Source organism: Bubalus bubalis, chromosome 10 (genome assembly GCF_019923935.1).
Source record: "Bubalus bubalis isolate 160015118507 breed Murrah chromosome 10, NDDB_SH_1, whole genome shotgun sequence".
Taxonomy (NCBI): Eukaryota; Metazoa; Chordata; class Mammalia; order Artiodactyla; family Bovidae; genus Bubalus; species Bubalus bubalis.
In genome coordinates this window covers 68,619,789-68,638,151 of record NC_059166.1, presented here as the reverse complement: position 1 = coordinate 68,638,151, position 18,363 = coordinate 68,619,789, and positions in this window count along the sequence as shown.

Here is an 18,363-nt window from a genome sequence, read left to right as displayed (position 1 = left end):
AGCCTTCTTCACAGTCCAACTCTCACATCCATACATGACCACTGGAAAAACCATAGCCTTGACTAGCCGGACCTTTGTTGGCAAAGTAACATCTCTGCTTTTGAATATGTGTTGGTCATAACTTTCCTTCCAAGGAGTAAGTGTCTTTTAATTTCATGGCTGCAATCACCATCTGCAGTGATTTTGGAGCCCCCCAAAATAAAGTCAGCCACTGTTTCCACAGTTTCCCCATCTATTTCCCATCTAATGTTTTGAGTGTTGAGCTTTAAGCCAACCTTTTCACTCTCCACTTTCACTTTCATCAACAGGCTTTTTAGTTCCTCTTCACTTTCTGCCATAAGGGTGGTATATTCTGCATATCTGAGGTTATTGATATTTCTCCCCGCAATCTTGATTCCAGCTTGTGCTTCTTCTAGCCCAGCGTTTCTCCTGATGTACTCTGCATATAAGTTAAATAAGCAAGGGGACAATATACAGCCTTGATGTACTCCTTTTCCTATTTAGAACCAGTCTGTTGTTCCATGTCCAGTTCTAACTGTTGCTTCCTGACCTGCATATAGGTTTCTCAAGAGGCAGGTCAGGTGGTCTGGTATTCCCATCTCTTTCAGAATTTTCACAGTGGATATATCAAGATTCTAGTTAAAGTTCTTAATATTTTTGTGCAAATAGAAGTGATAGTCACTTGGTCAAACTATTTCATCCATGTCTTCGTGGAGCTAATAACCATTTGAATGTTGAAAAAAGTGTGCAAACCTTGCCTCTCCACAGGCTTTTCCTGCCCTGTTATTCTGTGATAACAAACTGAACTAACCAGTTACTCCCACTGCCACCTCAACAATGTGTTTCTGAACCTTGGCTCAGATGGTAAAGAGTCTGCCTACAATACAGGAGACCCAAGTTTGATCTCTGGGTCATGAAGATGCCCCCTGGAGAAGGAAATGCCAACCTAATCTAGTACTCTTGCCTGGAGAATCCCATGGACAGAGTGTACTGGTGGGCCACAATCCACGGGGTTGCAATAAGTCAGACACCACTGAATGACTAACACATAGACCTGTCCTGATAAGCTAATGTGGCTTAGAACTCTGCCAACTCATCCTTATTTCCAAGTCCCATTCTGGCTCTCTGATAGCAACACAGTTACCACTGCACCAATCTGGTTTCCAAAAGGTAAGGTGAGTTACTATTTCCACTGATTTGAAGAATACTCTCCTGCCATATGGGGAACTGTCTTAATCTTAGGATGAATCTTGACACTCAAAATATCCTTTTTTAAACTGTTTTTAGGGGTACAGTAGCCTCCAAAGAATGTGTATAGTGACTCCTGAGGTCAGAAGAGGATATAAAGAATCGTGTATGTGCTCCCACAGGTGCACATATGGTTATAAAGCTGACAGAAAACTTTTAGTTAATAGTACAAACCATAAAGCACAAAATATAAATTGCAGCACAGCTGATGTAGAACCAAATCAGCTTGAGACATAAAAGAAAAGCTCGGCTGGAATCATGCATCTATTTGGCTGTAGCATTAAAGACAAGCCCTTAGGAAGAACTGGATACCTCAACACAAGTAACTCTGTCTAATGATTGAAGTTTTGATTCCGGTGCCCAGAATAGGAAAAATGAGAAAAAGATTTTGCTTTACATTTGCTTTTTCTTAGGAGGCTTCGATTATAAGGACAAGTGGGTACCATTCTACTGCTGGGAGTTCCTCTCTAGCTCGGCCCTGTCCACCCTGTTCTCACTAGGGCTCTGCAGCTTGAATTGTGACTCCTTCTGACTCCCAGAAGAACTGACTCATTAGAAAAGACCCTGATGCTGAGAAAAATGGAAGCCAGGAGAAGAGGATGATAGACGATGAGATGGTTGGATGGCATCACTGACTCAATGGACATGAGTTTGAGCAAGCTCTGGGAGTTGGTGGTGGACAGGGAAGCCTAGTATGCTCCAGTCCATTGGGTCACAAAGAATCAGACACGACCGAGTGACTGAACTGCACTGATTCCCAGGACTCGGCAGGGCTCCAGTGTCATTTCTGTCCCAAAGCCTGAGAGTTCCTGCTTCAGGCCCACTGCCAGTGTACCTCAGAACTGCAGTTCCTTTCATCATCCCAGGTCATCTACCACTGACAGAAAGCAATGACTAAAATGAGAAAAGAATCTTTGAAATCAAAGAAGCCACTTGTTAAATATACTGTTTGGGAAAAATTGTTTCATACCACTGAAGTTCAGTTATCACAAGAAAAAAATACTTTATACTGAATAATGCAATAATATATGTAAACAATTTACCTCACTGAAATCATTCACTTTGTGATAGTTCTTATAATTAGCATTATTGTATAAGGACAAGTTAGTTAATTTTAATTCCTATCCAGGTCCCTTAGACAACTATGTCTTCCTACTATAGCAAGTGATGCCGGCTATGTATCATCATGCAAATAATATAGCAGTTTGGTATATAACCCAGAACTACTTCTGTATCAAAATTACCTGGTGAATGGTTTCTTTTTCTATGCAAAAGATTTTAAGCTTAATTAGGTCCCATTTGTTTTAGTTTTTATTTTCATTACTCTACAAGATGGTTCAAAAAGGATGTTACTGCAATTTACGTCAAAGAGTGTTCTGCCCAACAGATGAAAGGATAAAGAAGATGTGGTACATATGTACAATGGAATACTATTTAGTCATAAAAAGGAATGAAACTGGGTCATTTGTAGTGATATGGATGGACCTAGAGCATACCATACAGAGTGAAGTCAGTTAGAAAGAGAAAAGGAAATATTGTACATTAATGCATATATGTGGAACCTAGAAAAATGTACAGATAAACCTATTTGCAGGGCAGGAATAAAGATGTAGATATAGAGAATGGACATGTGGAATGGGGTGGCAGCGGGGAAGGGGAAGATGGGATGAATTGGCAGAGTAGAACCGACCTGTATACACTCACGTGAGTTCAGTTGCTAAGTCATGTCTGACTCTGAAACCCCATGAACTGTACACTGCAAGGCATCTCTGTCCATGGAATTCCCCAGACAAGAATACTAGAGGGAGATGCCATGCGCTCCTCCAGTGGATCTTCCCAACCTGGGGATCGAACCCACCTCTCCTGCATCGGCAGGCAGGCTCTTTATCATTGAGTTACCAGAGAAGCCCAACATATATATGCTGCTGCTGCTGCATTGCTTCATTTGTGTCTGACTCTGTGCAACCCCAGAGTCGACAGCCCATCAGGCTCCTCCGTCCCTGGGATTATCCAGGCAAGAATACTGGAGTGGGTTGCCATTTCCTTCTCCAATGCATGTATGCATGCTAAGTCGCTTCAGTCGTGTCCGACTCTGTGTGACCCTATGGACAGCAGCCCACCAGGCTCCTCTGTCCACAGGATTCTCTAGGCAAGAATACTGGAGTGGGTTGCCATTTCCTTCTCTGAGATATATATGCTACCATATGTAAAATAGATTGCTATTGGAAAGCTGCTGTACAGCACAGGGAGATCAGCTTGGTGCTCTGTGATGATCTAGAGAGGTGGGATGGGCATGGGGTAGGAGGGAGGTTAAAAAAGGAGGGGAGATATATATATGGAATTCTCTAGGCCAGAATACTGGAGAGGGTAGCCTTTCCCTCATCTAGGGGATCTTCCCAAACCAGGGGTCAAACCCAGGTCTCCCGCATTGCAAGCAGATTCTTTAGCAGCCGAGCCACAAGGGAAGCCCACACACACACACACACACACACACACACACACACAGCCAATTCACTTTGTTGTACAGCAGAAACTAACACAACAGTGTAAAGCAATTATATTCCAATAAAAAATAAGTAAATAAACTTTGTCCCCACTTCACAAGATATGAATTCTCCAAATAATCTATCTTAATAAAAAAAAAATTCTGAAGAAAAACAAACAAACAAGCAAAATTACCTAGTATAGAGTTTACCATACTTTATTCTGAGGGCTTCCCTGATGGCTCATAAGGCAAAGAATCCACCTGTAATGCAGGAGACCTGGATTTGATCCCTGGATAAGACAATGACTACCAACTCCAGTATTTTTACCTGGAAAATCCACATGGACAGAGGAGCCTGGCAGGCTACAGTTCATGGCATAGATTTCTATGATACTTTATTTTAGAAAGCTTCAAAGGTACTTTTAAAGGACAAACAGGGTTGGGAGCTTCTCTTCTTAAATATGATATTATATAAAAGTTTATTGTGTTCAGGAATTAAACACAGAATTAAATTAAGCTCTCCAGAGGTTGCACAAGTAAGGATATTCTCTTCTGACATTGAAATAGTCTACTTATATTAATGCCACCTATTTTGTGGATAATTAAGAACATCTTACTGCTGTTACTTGTGAAACATTTTTAAATTGTCTTTATAAATCTGAGTCTGTCCTGTTTTGTTGTTTTATCAAAATTCAGGCCTTGACATATTTTTATCTATTGTATGAAAGTGAAGTCGCTCAGTCATGTCTGACTCTTTGCGACCCCGTGGACTGTAGCCCACCAAGCTCCTCCATCCATGGGATTCTCCAGGAAAGAATACTGGAGTGGGCTGCCATTTCCTTCTCCAGGGGATCTTCCTGACCCAGGGATCGAACCCAGGTCTCCCACATTGCAGGCAGACTCTTTAACCTCTGAGCCACCAGGGAAGCCTGGTGTATATCTATTGTATACTCTGTTGGTAATCCCTGGAAATTCTCTGGAGTTAAATCATGATTCTCAGGTGTATTGTTTGGCTCTTTCATTTTGCATATTTATGAATAAATTTGATAACTGTACCATTTGTTTCTTCATCAAAATTGCTAACAATCATGTTTAGGTAGAATAGAGAGCAGAGTACATAGAAGGAGATAGCACAGTATCCGATTACTCCATCAGCATCTCTCAGGCCCCAAAACACCTAAACATTCTTCTTTAGAACTGAAACATAATTTATTTACAACAGAGAATGGAAAAGCCTGAATGTACATTTGTTCATGTATGATAATAAATTCTTGTAAAGGTTGACAAAGGCCATTTTCAGCAAGTGGAGTTAAAAGACATTGATATGGGAATTTCCAGAGAACTGTATCCTAGTACAAAAACATTTAAAAATGTAAATGATTGTACTTAATATATTCAAGTAAGATCCATTGAAAACTAGCACATGCCATTTATCCATTGGGGTTACTGGAAATGCCAATATAATCAAAAAGAAATGGAAGAAACTTAAGTTTGTGGAATTTTATACCAAATCACCTCACATATTAAAGACTGATTGCAGAAGCAAATGAAAGAAGTAAATAAATGACTTACTGAAGGTTACATATACCTAAATAGTGGCAGAATTAAAACCATGACCCAGTTATACTGACTCAGTCACTATTTTTTTCACTATACTAATAGTTAAACAAATCTTAATGGGTCTATGACAGTAAGCAAATCAGTGATAAATTTAAATCTACAACCAAGTATCCATTGTCTAATGTTTGATGGTGTCCTTTTGGACTTCCCTGGTGGCTCAGACGGTAAAGCGTCTGTCTACAATGCGGGAGACCTGGGTTTGAGCCCTGAGTTGGGAAGATCCCCTGGAGAAGGAAATGGCATTCCACTCCAGTACTATTGCCTGGAAAATCCCATGGACAGAGGAGCCTGGTAGGCTACAGTCCAAGGGGTCACAAAGAGTCGGACACGACTGAGTGACTTCACTTTCACTAATATATATAATGCCTACTTTCATTTATAATCCAACTTCATTTAAATTTCTATATTAGAGATAGCCAAAATCACAAGATAAAATCATATGTGTTATTACATTTGCAAATACTGTAACAAGAAGCTATAATTAGGATAAGAACAATTCTCTTAATCTTCCACATGAACAAAATGTAAACACCTACTTTCTGACTTGCTTGATAAACAGATGCAATTTAGACAGTGTATTTTGGAAAGCCTCTTTGCAGTAAGATTAGGAAATACCTTTGCTTGAGAACACGTGTATGGTACCGCATTAAAATATAATTCAGTTATTTTCTACCTAACACTAGCCAGAAGCTGTATTGTTAATTAACCAGCTGAACTCTTTGATCCCTTTGCTACTGATCATTGAAGAGTTCATCACAAATGTTAAAAAAAAAATCTCAGGATAAGCAAACTCTAGAGCATTGCTACTTAGAAAAGAAGACAGATGTCCATATGATTGGGATTTTAAAATTCAAGTACAAACAAAATGAAGAATATGTTCCTGGGAAGATGCATTGTCACATGCATTTGCAGACGGATGCCATGACATTTAGGAGAAGAATATTTCAGTGTCATAAAAATAAGTTAGTGCAATAAGCTCATGGTCACTTAGGCAGAGCACCTATGGTTCCCCAAATAGACAAGAGGGTACAACTGTGAATGCAGTTACATATCTTACCTCTTGTAAGGTTGTTAGCTAAGTCAAGGACAGATAAAAGTCCTTCACCTTCTCCTAGTGCCTTGAGCAATATTCCCTACCATGTTAAATTTAAACTACTAATCTCCAGTTTTTCAGAAAAGATTATGTAGCCATTTTGTTTTAAACAGAGAGCTACATTGAAAAAAACCAAGGACAAAATCACATAAGTGATTACCAGGTGAGATACCAAGGCCCCTGATCCTGAGAAGAATGCATTCCAGATTTCTCAGTGTCTGGTTTCTCAGGCAGCTAAGAAGTAGACAAGGCTGTTCTCAAAGCCAAGTGTGTGTTCACAGGGCCCTCGAAAGTCTTCTAAGGAAAGTCACATTAACACCTGATTTCAGCCATGTGGAGCTTCTGCCTGACATAGTTGAGGATATAACCACAATAAGTCTAGAGCAATAAGGACCCCAGAGCTCAGTTCACTGGGAGGGTAGGGGAAGGGCAGGCAGGTAACTAACCTTTTCTAGCTCTCTACAACTTCGCTTTCTCATAGGTTTGCCTACAAATCTAATTCATAAGTTCCCAAGCCAAGCCTCTTATTTATATACTTCCATAATATTAGTTTCTTGCCACCCACCTGCAATGCTCAATGTTCCTCCTATGTATCTAAATTCTACTCTTTATTCAAAGATATATTTCAAAATATATCTACTTTCCAATCTTATTCTAAACACTATGACCCATATTGCTCTTGCCACTCAAGCCACAAGACATAATTTCAACACTGTCACTCCTCTGGCGTTTTGTATTGTTATCAGTGAATATTTGTGTGGATCATTCTTTTTTATTATAGAGAAATCAGGCATGTGTTTTGTAACATTGGAAGCTCTGATTCAGGTTGCTTTTTTCACTCCAATGTGCTTATATTTTACAAGGGAAGCAAATCTTTCTTATTCTATGAGTTCAATGAAATTTTGTGAGCTGACCTATAGTATAACTAACTACTCTGTTTAAGCAATTCTTACTGACAAATATACTCCCAGTTCCAAATAGTTACATATAAATGAACCTAAGGAATGCAGTGAATATATAGGTTAAAAATTATATGTATTTTCCCAATACAAGAAAACAAGCTGAAAACCTAAAAATCACATACTATCATATTTTAAAAGTATGAAATTAAATAGGAACCCTAGTTTTTCTTACTCATTTTGTTTTCTGCAAATATAGAGAGCATCAAGAATTCTGACAATGTATTCTTGTCAATTCCTTGGGCAAAGCAAGTCACGGTTATTCCCGTGCACATGGTATGTGTGGACCTGCCTTACCTAGAAAAATTTGTGGAAGATATCACTATACATTTTCCAGTTTTTCAATTTAAGAGGAAAATACACATATAGGAATGAACATGGAGCTATAGGAATACTGCAGTAATTTTAAAATATTCAATTTAAGAGTAGATACAATATCAAATGTTGTTGTTTAGTCATTAAGTCATGTCCAACTCTTTTGCAAAACCATGGACTTTAGCCCACAAGGCTCCATTGTCTATGGGATTTCCCAGGCAAGAATACTGGAATGGGTTGTCATTTCCTTCACCAGGGGATCTTCCAGACCCAGGGATCAAAACTGTGTCTCCTGCAGGTTGATTCTTTACTACTGAGCCAGCAGGGAAGCTCCACAAAATCAAACACCAGAGATTTAACTGTAATTTTTAGCAATATGTCTTGGCTCTGTATTTGCTTTTCACTCAAAAAAATTGTTTTTCTCTGTCTAGCATATTTTATCACATCCTAATTCTGTTATTGTAAGTCAAATACAATGCTGAACTAGTTATCACTCCCAAATTAAACATGGTTTAACCACTCCAAAGATATATATCATTCAACAAAACAAAAAATTGTCAAAATGAAGCACAGCAGTGGCTTTCACAGTGCTGCAGTGATAAGGCACATTTACTGTAGCTATCCACCCAAAGTGTCTGGGAGGATTATGGATTGGTTAAGTGCACTCCCATTCCTACTTGGAAATTTAAGACTCACCATTATGCAAAGGAAGTCTTTAATAGATTAACAAGAGTCAATCTAAAATGCCTCAGAGAGAAAATGCTATAAAACACTGGGATTATATTAAATACGGATGCAACACCATTTGGTGTTGAATATTTTTAAATGTGTATCTGTTATGTCTGTCCTTGTCAGGGATTGTTACAATAAACATGTCTAAATCATTACAATTTAGAGTGATATCATTGATTAATCACAATTTTGCAACACCATGAAAATTAATGTAATGTGAGAAAATCCTATTCTTCTTTCCTGGAAACCCTCCAAAATTATGTAAATATTGTGAAAACTGTTTAATGGGTCTCCTGTGAAAAAAGGGTCTCCATACTTCTCATCTGTCTTTTTTCAGTATAAAAGTAAAAGTTTCTAAATGATATTTTAGACAGGATGATCAGGTTAATTTTTCCTGTAATTTTGGAAATCATGCTTCTGGCAATCTTTTAGTTAAAAAACAAAAAAAAGTAAATGTCTCCACTCACATGTCTGTTTCTCCCCTATCATTCAGTCTGCAGCTTGCTCCAGCCTGGTTGCCCTACTATTTACTATCACCAGAGTTTTCTTAGGGCACCAACAGTCACCAGTGGCAAGCTGTTAACTCCTTCCTGTGTTTAGCCCACCGCACTACTTAGCAATAGTCAACACAGTTAACAACTCTCTCTCTCTTACAAATCTCCTCTTTCGAATCCTCTTGAGTTTTCAATTACCCAGTAGCCAGTTTCTTTTAGTATCCTATCCCAGGTGATCTTCCTCAACCAGACTTCTGATATCTACGTGTTATTCCGATTCAATTTCTGGCTTTGCGCTACACTGTCATCTACCTCCCACTGTAATGAAATTTCCACATATCTATGCTATTCACTGTTATATACTCCATGCCAACAATAAGATCTACTCAACAGATATGTAATGTAATTAGATTTATCCATCCCCATGGATATAAAGAGCATCCTTATTCTAATGAGTCCGAGATGTATATTTTAAGGCTGGATCTTTCTGTGAGCAACAGACTTACAGTTGCTACTCTTACTTTATCTATCCTTTAAATGTCACAGACTTTTAAACTTGGTAAGTATTAACATAAAACATAAATTCTTGATTTGGCTCAACAAGTTACTCCCCATTTTCTCCTACATGAGAAAATGGCATAACCATCTATCCTGCTGCTAGATCTGGAAATTACTATACATCACCTTTGAAATGTTTCATTTGTTCAACCTCATCTTGAATACCTCAGACAATTCTGTCACTTTAACTTTCAACATAGCTGTGCATTTACCCACTGGTGTCCATAGCCATTATTACTACCTAACACTGGCATCTCTTGTCTAGACTATTGAATAGTCTCCTAATTTTTAGATATTAAGAGAACGCTAGAGAAGGTCAATTTAAGATGATAGGACTGAAAGTCCCAAAGAAATTCTGGGCTGAAATACAAATCTGAAGTAAAGAATTCAAGTCAATTTGATCTTGATTCCTTATCCCAGTCTCTCCACTTTCTGGATCAAGCTCACTCTCACAATGCTGCCAATTTATTTCCACATAATAACACAAGCTTTTTTAAATATATGCATATATATCAGATTATATGAATCCCACATGAAAAATTTATGGGATTTTCACTGCACATAGAATAAAACCCTTATTTATTATTATGTTGGAAAAGAGATTATATCCTCTTCTATTTCCCACTCTTCCTGCTATATACTAAGTCCCTGGAAATCAGTTTTGTTTTGTTTTCTTTCTCATCTTTGGAGCTCTGTCTGTTTGTTCCCTCTATTAATATCACTCTTTCCACATCTGCCTAAGCTGCTACTTCTCATCATTTCTAGGTCTCATTTCACATGAGACCTAGAAACTACTCCTTAAAGGGGCTTTTCCTGACCAATGTTTTTAAAAAAGGTCATCTTTGGTTTTTCTATCTCTGCCCTCTGTGTGTTCATTAGTAACATATCAGGTTAACCTTTGTTTGTAATAATTACATTGTTTTTTCAGTTTTACTGAGGTAGAGTTGAAAGTAAAATTTTAACACTCAAAATGTATGACATGATGATTTGCTTTACATATACAAATCCTGTGAAAGGATTTCCCTCATGAGTTAATTAACAGATCCATTACCTCACATATTATCTTTTTTTTTTTTTTTTTTGGTTGGAGAAAAACATTTGAGTTCTACTCACTTTGCAAATCTCAATTATAAAATAATGTACTACGAAAACTACAGTCGCCATGCTATGCACTGGATCTCCAGACCTCGTTCACTTGGAACTACAAATTTGTACCCTTTTACCAATCTCTCCCTATTTGCCCCATCTCTCAGCTTCTTTTTCTGTGAGTTAAACTCTTTATTTTTTAGATCTATAAGGGATGCCAAGTGGTATTTGTCTTTCTCTGTTTGGCTTCTTTCACTTAGAATAACTTCTCCAAGGCCCGTTCATATTGTTGTAAACAGCAGGGTTCCTCCTTTTCTGAGGCTGTACACACACACACACGTGCACACACACACATGCGCATGATATTTTCTTTATCCATTGATAGATACTTTGTTTTCATGTCTGGCCTACTGTGAACAATGATGATATGAACATAGGCGCACATACATCCCTTTGAGATAATAATTTCATTTCCTTTGGCTATATACCCAAAAGTAGGACTACTAGACCATATGGCAGTTCTACTTTTAATTTTTTGAGGAATCTGTACTCTTTTCTATAATAGAAAGTGACGGCACCAGTTTACATTCCCACCAACAGTGCATAAGGGTTCCTTTTGCTCCACATTCAATATCTGTATTCCTTGTTCTTTTGATAATAGGCATCACCCTAGTATAAGATGATAGCTCGTTGTGGTTTCAATTTGAATTTCCTCGATAATTAGAGATGCTAAGTATCTTTTCATGTACTTTTTATATGATACACTGTTTGTATATACTCTTTGGAAAAAATGTCTGTTCAGGCCCTTTGCCCATTTTTAACTGAGTTACTGTTTTTTTGATATTGAGTTGTATAAGTTCTTTGGATAGTTTGAATATTAACTCTCTAATGGGTTTGTGATTTACAAATATTGTCTCCTATTCCATAAGTTGCTTTTTCATTCTGTTGATGGTTTCCTTTGCTGTGCAGAAACTTTTAGTTATATGTCATCGCATTTATTTATTTATTTTTTTGCATGTGGTTTTGGTATCAACTCAAAAAAATAAAATAATTGCCAAGACTAAAGTCAAGAAGCTTGCCATCTATATTTTCTTCTAGGAATTTTACAGTTTCAAATCTTCTGTTCAAGTCCATTTTGAGTTGATTTTTGTGCATAGTATAAGATAGTGATCCAATTTCATTGTTTTGCATGTGGCTGTCCAGTTTACCCAGCACCATTAATTGAAGAGACTCTTCTTTCCCCATTGTACATATTGTGTGTTTTTCACCAAACCACATACCCATGAGGTAAACAAAAGTGTCTGGCTTTTCACTATTGTAGAATATTTGGCACATAGTTATGTAGTAATTTGGGAATGAATATATATTTAATCACTGTGTAGTAAAATGGGTATTATTCACTCATACAAACCTATTTTTAAGCAATAACATTATAGCTTTTATCAATAACAACAATAATAAAATTTATGTGCATTCCCAAGAAGAGATGGATTCAACATTTATAATCACAATCCTGAAAATCAAACTGAGAAATGCAGATCATCACCTTCTTCAATATGCAGATGATACCACCCTTAGGGCAGAAAGTGAAGAACTAAAGAGCCTCTTGAGGAAAGTGAAAGAGGAGAGTGAAAAAGTTGGCTTAAAGTTCAACATTCAGAAAACTAAGATCATGGCATCCAGTCCCATCACTTCATGGCAAATAGATGGGGAAACTGTGGAAACAGTGGCTGACTTTATTTTTCTGGGCTCCAAAATCACTGCAGATGGTGACTGCAGCCATGAAATTAAAAGACGCTTACTCCTTGAAAGGAAAGTTATGGCCAACCTAGACAGCATATTAAAAAGCAGAGACATTACTTTGCCAACAAAGGTCCATCTAGTCAAGGCTATGGTTTTTCTAGTGGTCATGTATGGATGTGACCATACATGTATGGTCATGTATGGATGTGTCATGTATTGGACTATAAAAAAAGCTGAGCACCAAAGAATTGGTGCATTTGAACAGTGGTGTTGGAGAAGACTCTTGAGAGTCCCTTGGAATACAAGGAGATCCAACCAGTCCATCCTAAAGGAGATCAGTCCTGGGTGTTCATTGGAAGGACTGATGTTGAAACTGAAACCCCAATACTTTGGCCACATGATGAGAAGAGCTGACTCATTGGAAAAGACCCTGATGCTAGAAAGATTGAGGGAAGGAGGAGAAGGGGAGGACAGAGGATGAGATGGTTGGATGGCATCACCAACTCAATGGACATGGGTTTGTGTGGACTCCGGGAGTCGGTGATGGACAGGGAGGCCTGGTGTGCTGTGGTTCATGGGGTTGCAAAGAGTCAGACAAGACTGAGTGACTGAACTGAACTGGACTGAACCCTCTTCAAAATGGTAACTGACAAACAACTAATCTCAAAAATATACAAGCAACTCCTACAGCTCAACTCCAGAAAAATAAATGACCCAATAAAAAAATGGGCCAAAGAACTAAATAGACATTTCTCCTCTACTACAAAGCCACAGTTATCAAGACAGTATGGTACTGGCACAAAGACAGAAATATAGATCAATGGAACAAAATAGAAAGCCCAGAGATAAATCCACACACATATGGACACCTTATCTTTGACAAAGAAGGCAAGAATATACAATGGATTAAAGACAATCTCTTTAACAAGTGGTGCTGGGAAATCTGGTCAACCACTTGTAAAAGAATGAAACTAGAACACTTTCTAACACCATACACAAAAATAAACTCAAAATGGATTAAAGATCTCAACGTAAGACCAGAAACTATAAAACTCCTAGAGGAGAACACAGGCAAAACACTCTCTGACATACATCACAGCAGGATCCTCTATGACCCATCTCCCAGAATATTGGAAATAAAACCAAAAATAAACAAATGGGACCTAATTAACCTTAAAAGCTTCTGCACATCAAAGGAAACTATTAGCAAGGTGAAAAGACAGCCTTCAGAATGGGAGAAAATAATAGCAAATGAAGCAACTGACAAACAACTAATCTCGAGAATATACAAGCAACTCCTACAGCTCAACTCCAGAAAAATAAATGACCCAATCAAAAAATGGGCCAAAGAACTAAATAGACATTTCTCCAAAGAAGACATACAGATGGCTAACAAACACATGAAAAGATGCTCAACATCACTCATTATCAGAGAAATGCAAATCAAAACCACTATGAGGTACCATTTCACGCCAGTCAGAATGGCTGCGATCCAAAAGTCTACAAGCAATAAATGCTGGAGAGGGTGTGGAGAAAAGGGAACCCTCTTACACTGTTGGTGGGAATGCAAACTAGTACAGCCACTATGGAGAACAGTGTGGAGATTCCTTAAAAAACTGGAAATAGAACTGCCTTATGATCCAGCCATCCCACTGCTGGGCATACACACTGAGGAAACCAGAAGGGAAAGAGACACATGTACCCCAATGTTCATCGCAGCACTGTTTATAACAGCCAGGACATGGACGCAACCTAGATGCCCATCAGCAGATGAATGGATAAGAAAGCTGTGGTACATATACACAATGGAGTATTACTCAGCCATTAAAAAGAATACATTTGAATCAGTTCTAATGAGGTGGATGAAACTGGAACCTATTATACAGAGTGAAGTAAGCCAGAAAGAAAAACACCAATACAGTATACTAACACATATATATGGAATTTAGAAAGATGGTAACAATAACCCTGTGTACGAGACAGCAACAGAGACACTGATGTATAGATCAGTCTTATGGACTCTGTGGGAGAGGGAGAGGGTGGGAAGATTTGGGAGAATGGCAATGAAACATGTATATCATGTATGAAACGAGTTGCCAGTCCAGGTTCGATGCACGATACTGGATGCTTGGGGCTGGTGCACTGGGACGACCCAGAGGGAGGGTATGGGGAGGGAGGAGGGAGGAGGGTTCAGGATGGGGAGCACGGGTATACCTGTGGCGGATTCATTTCAATGTTGGGCAAAACTAATACAATATTGTAAAGTTTAAAAATAAAATAAAATTTAAAAAAAAATGGTGCCTCCATGAGGTTTATCAATGTGTGTTTAATAACCCTTCATTAGTAAGTAGCTGATATTCAATAAGTGTGTGTTTGCTTCATTAAGGAAAAACAGATTCTTCATATCTTTTTTTGTTTTGTTTTTGTACTGCTTATTATTCCCAGAATTTCTCTGACTCTGAGAATGCAGAAGCTCCATTCCTGGCAGGCTTCCACTCTCTGTGCTATATGTGCTTAATCACTCAGTTGTGTCTGACTCTTTTGATCCCAAGGACTGTAACCCGCCAGGCTCCTCTGTTCATGGAATTCTCCAGGCATGAATACTGGATAGCCATTCCCTTCTCCAGGGGATCTTCTCAACCCAGGGATCAAACCTGGGTCTCTTGTACTGCAGGCAGATTCTTTACCATCTGAGCTACCAGGGAAGCCCAATGTGGATATACATAGATGCAAAGAACATATCACACACATGCCCTTTCTGAAAAAAACATTTAAGAAAATACTCTTCCCAGATAGTAATAATTCAGAATGGACTTCTCAAAATAGGAATAGATGAGAAGGAAAAGAAATAGTATTAATCAATAAACACAGATTTGATAGGTGATACACAGATATAAACATGATTAATAACCTGTGTATATGACATAAATACTAAGTATTAATTTTTGAAATACGGAGAAAACATTGTAGGAAGAAACTAATTATAATCTAGAACAAAGACTCCAAAATGTCTCTGCAAATCATTTGATAGTGGCGATCAGAAGAGGGAGGGGGAAGTATTCTGAGACTTGATGGAAAGAAGCAGTAAGGAAATGGAATCTATGAGTAGACGGTAAGGGAATTATTTTAAAACATTAGTAAACTGAATGTTTGACTATGAGTACTGGGAAGAAGATACTTAGAAATAAAATTAAGAAGTAAAACTTCCAAAAAGGAGAAGAGGGGTGAAAGGAATAAATAACAATTTGATCAATTCAACAGAAGTTGGCTAATGGAAAAATAATAAGAAATTTTAAAATTATACATATTTAAAAATTAGTGACAAATAAAATCAGCTTTTTTATTCATTTCATTATGTTAAAATGAATTAAAATTCCCCATTAAAAGCCAAGTACACTCATACTGACATATAAAGCATAACAAGAGGTTTATGCCATTTATAAGTAACACATTTAAAAGGGTAATAAAAGGGCATTGGAAAAATTAGCTGAAAAATACAAATTTAATAAACAAAAAGAAGAACAGGCAATACTAAGAAGAGAAGGATAGAAAAATATAAAGAGTGTAGCAGGTTATAGAATAAAGAGGGAATTATATGTGTAGTGGCTCAGATGGTAAAGAATCTGCTTGCAATGCAGGAGACCTGGGGTTCGATCCCTGGGTCAGGAAGATCCCCAAGAGAAGGGAATAGCAACCCACTCCAGTATTTCTGCCTGGAAAAGGCCATAGACAGAGGAGCCTGGTGGGATACACTATATGGGGTCACAAAGAGTCGGACACGACTAAGTGACTAACACTTCCACTTTCTTTCTTATGTGTATGTGTGTGTGTGTGTGTGTGTATACACATATGCATGTGCTTCCCTGGTAGCTCAGTTGGTAAAGAATCTGTCTGCAGTGCAGGAGACCCAGGTTTGACCCCTGAGTCGAGAAGATCCCCTGGAGAAGGAAATGCAACCCACTCCAATAGTCTTGCCTAGAAAATCCTAGGGACAGAGGAACCTTGCTGGCTCCAGTCCATGGGGTTTTGAGAGTCAGACTTAGTGACTAAACCACTGTGTGTGTGTGTGTGTATATATGTATATATATGTGTATGTGTGTGTATATATACACATATGTATATATATATATACACACACACATACTCTCTCTATATATATGCATGCATACATGTGTATATAAATCTATATATATACACATACACATATATATCTACATACACATACAAAGGCTTAGAGAGATGAGAGAGCATGAACAGGTTCACATGTGCGGTAAGCCATGTGCGGTAGTTAAAAATAATGACATAGACACTGACAACAAATGTATATACCTCTCTTAACCTTCCCTAAATTGAGAGAATTCAGTTCTATTTATTACCACTTTTGGGATCAGAGCCATATTAGCAAAAAAATATTAGGTTACAAATCTAAATCATATGTTTCAAATAGCCACAAAGTATTAAAAGGTGAAAGTCTTACAAAGAGACAATTCTGAGATTTGTACTATGCCACACTGTCATTTTTTTCTGGCTTTAAAGTTCAAACTCTGTTCATTTTTGACATACCACATTAACATGAGATAAAATATTAATTAATTTACATTCCTAATGTACTTCTGGCAGAAGAAACTAACTATATTTCAAGTAGCCAAAAAATTACTAAGTATGGAATACTACAGATGAACAAAATTCAAAGATTTTCAGTAATGTTAACTCTGCCATGTTAAACTTATTGTACATTTCATGCCTTCATTTAAGTACCACTTAACATCCAGATTGCCAAGTTAATGTAGAAGTGGTTGTAGAAATTTGGAAAACAGATACTTAAAAAACTAATAAATACACAGACTATATATTAATAAGCTTTCCATTTTAAAAAATGATAATATTTTGAGGAATAAAAGAGAACTAAGAATAGTAACATTTAAAGTGATTCCCATTCTGACTAGAATATCTCACCAGGATTTGTAATTTTCCTAATTAAAAATTTGTAACCAGAAGCCAGGAATATTTATTTTCCTCTGTAGTTATTGATTTCAATTTTAAAATGTTACATTTTAATAGAAATTGTTTACTTTCCTCATTACCACCTGTTTCCTACATATTGAACAGGCTTTTAAAATTGTGATTATAATTAATTTAGCCTACACTTATTAATTTAAGCTAAAATTTAATAGTTTTTCCATTGTTAAGGATCATAACCTTTCTCCTAGCATTCCTATAAGCTTTGTCTCATTTAAGTTCCTGTACCTGGATGCTGTGGTTATTTCCATTAATTTTTCAAAAAACTTTCATGAAGAACATGCTGCAGAACAATTTTAGCTCCAGTCAAACATATATGCATATTTTATAAATTGACTAGAGACTTTCATCTTCTCTTCATTTCACCATGACACACATACCATAGAATTATGTCTTGATTCATTTTGATATTTGGCAAAACTAATACAATTATGTAAAGTTTAAAAATAAAATAAAATTAAAAAAAAAGAAAAGGTAAAAAAAAAATTAAAGTTGATAGTTTCGAGATGATAACATGTAAATTCTTAAGAAAGAGTGTTTTCTTAAGGTTAGTAAGATCTTTTCAGATAACTATCTGTTTCCCTTTCCTTATTAAAAATTTTTTAAAAGTATACAACATTTGAAAACTATGAAGGGAAAAGACACCAATAACATTGTAACTAAATCCCAGGACCCAGAGAGAACTGCTACTACTATTTTGATATATTAATCTTTAACTATTCATATGCAAATAAAGAGAAGAGAGAGAGGGTAAGAAAGGAAACTAAGATATTCTGGATATCCAGGAGAAAAAAGAATGAAGTTGGACGTCTATGCACAAAAGATGCAAAAATTAACTCAAATGAATCATTAATTTAAAAATAAGAGATGACACCATAAAGCTCTTGGAAGAAACAGAGATAAATTTTCATGATCCTGGGTTTACCAACGAATTCTTAAATTGAAAATGAAGGCACAAATGAAAAATAAAAAGAGAGATGGAAAAATATACATTTAATTTCATCAAAATTA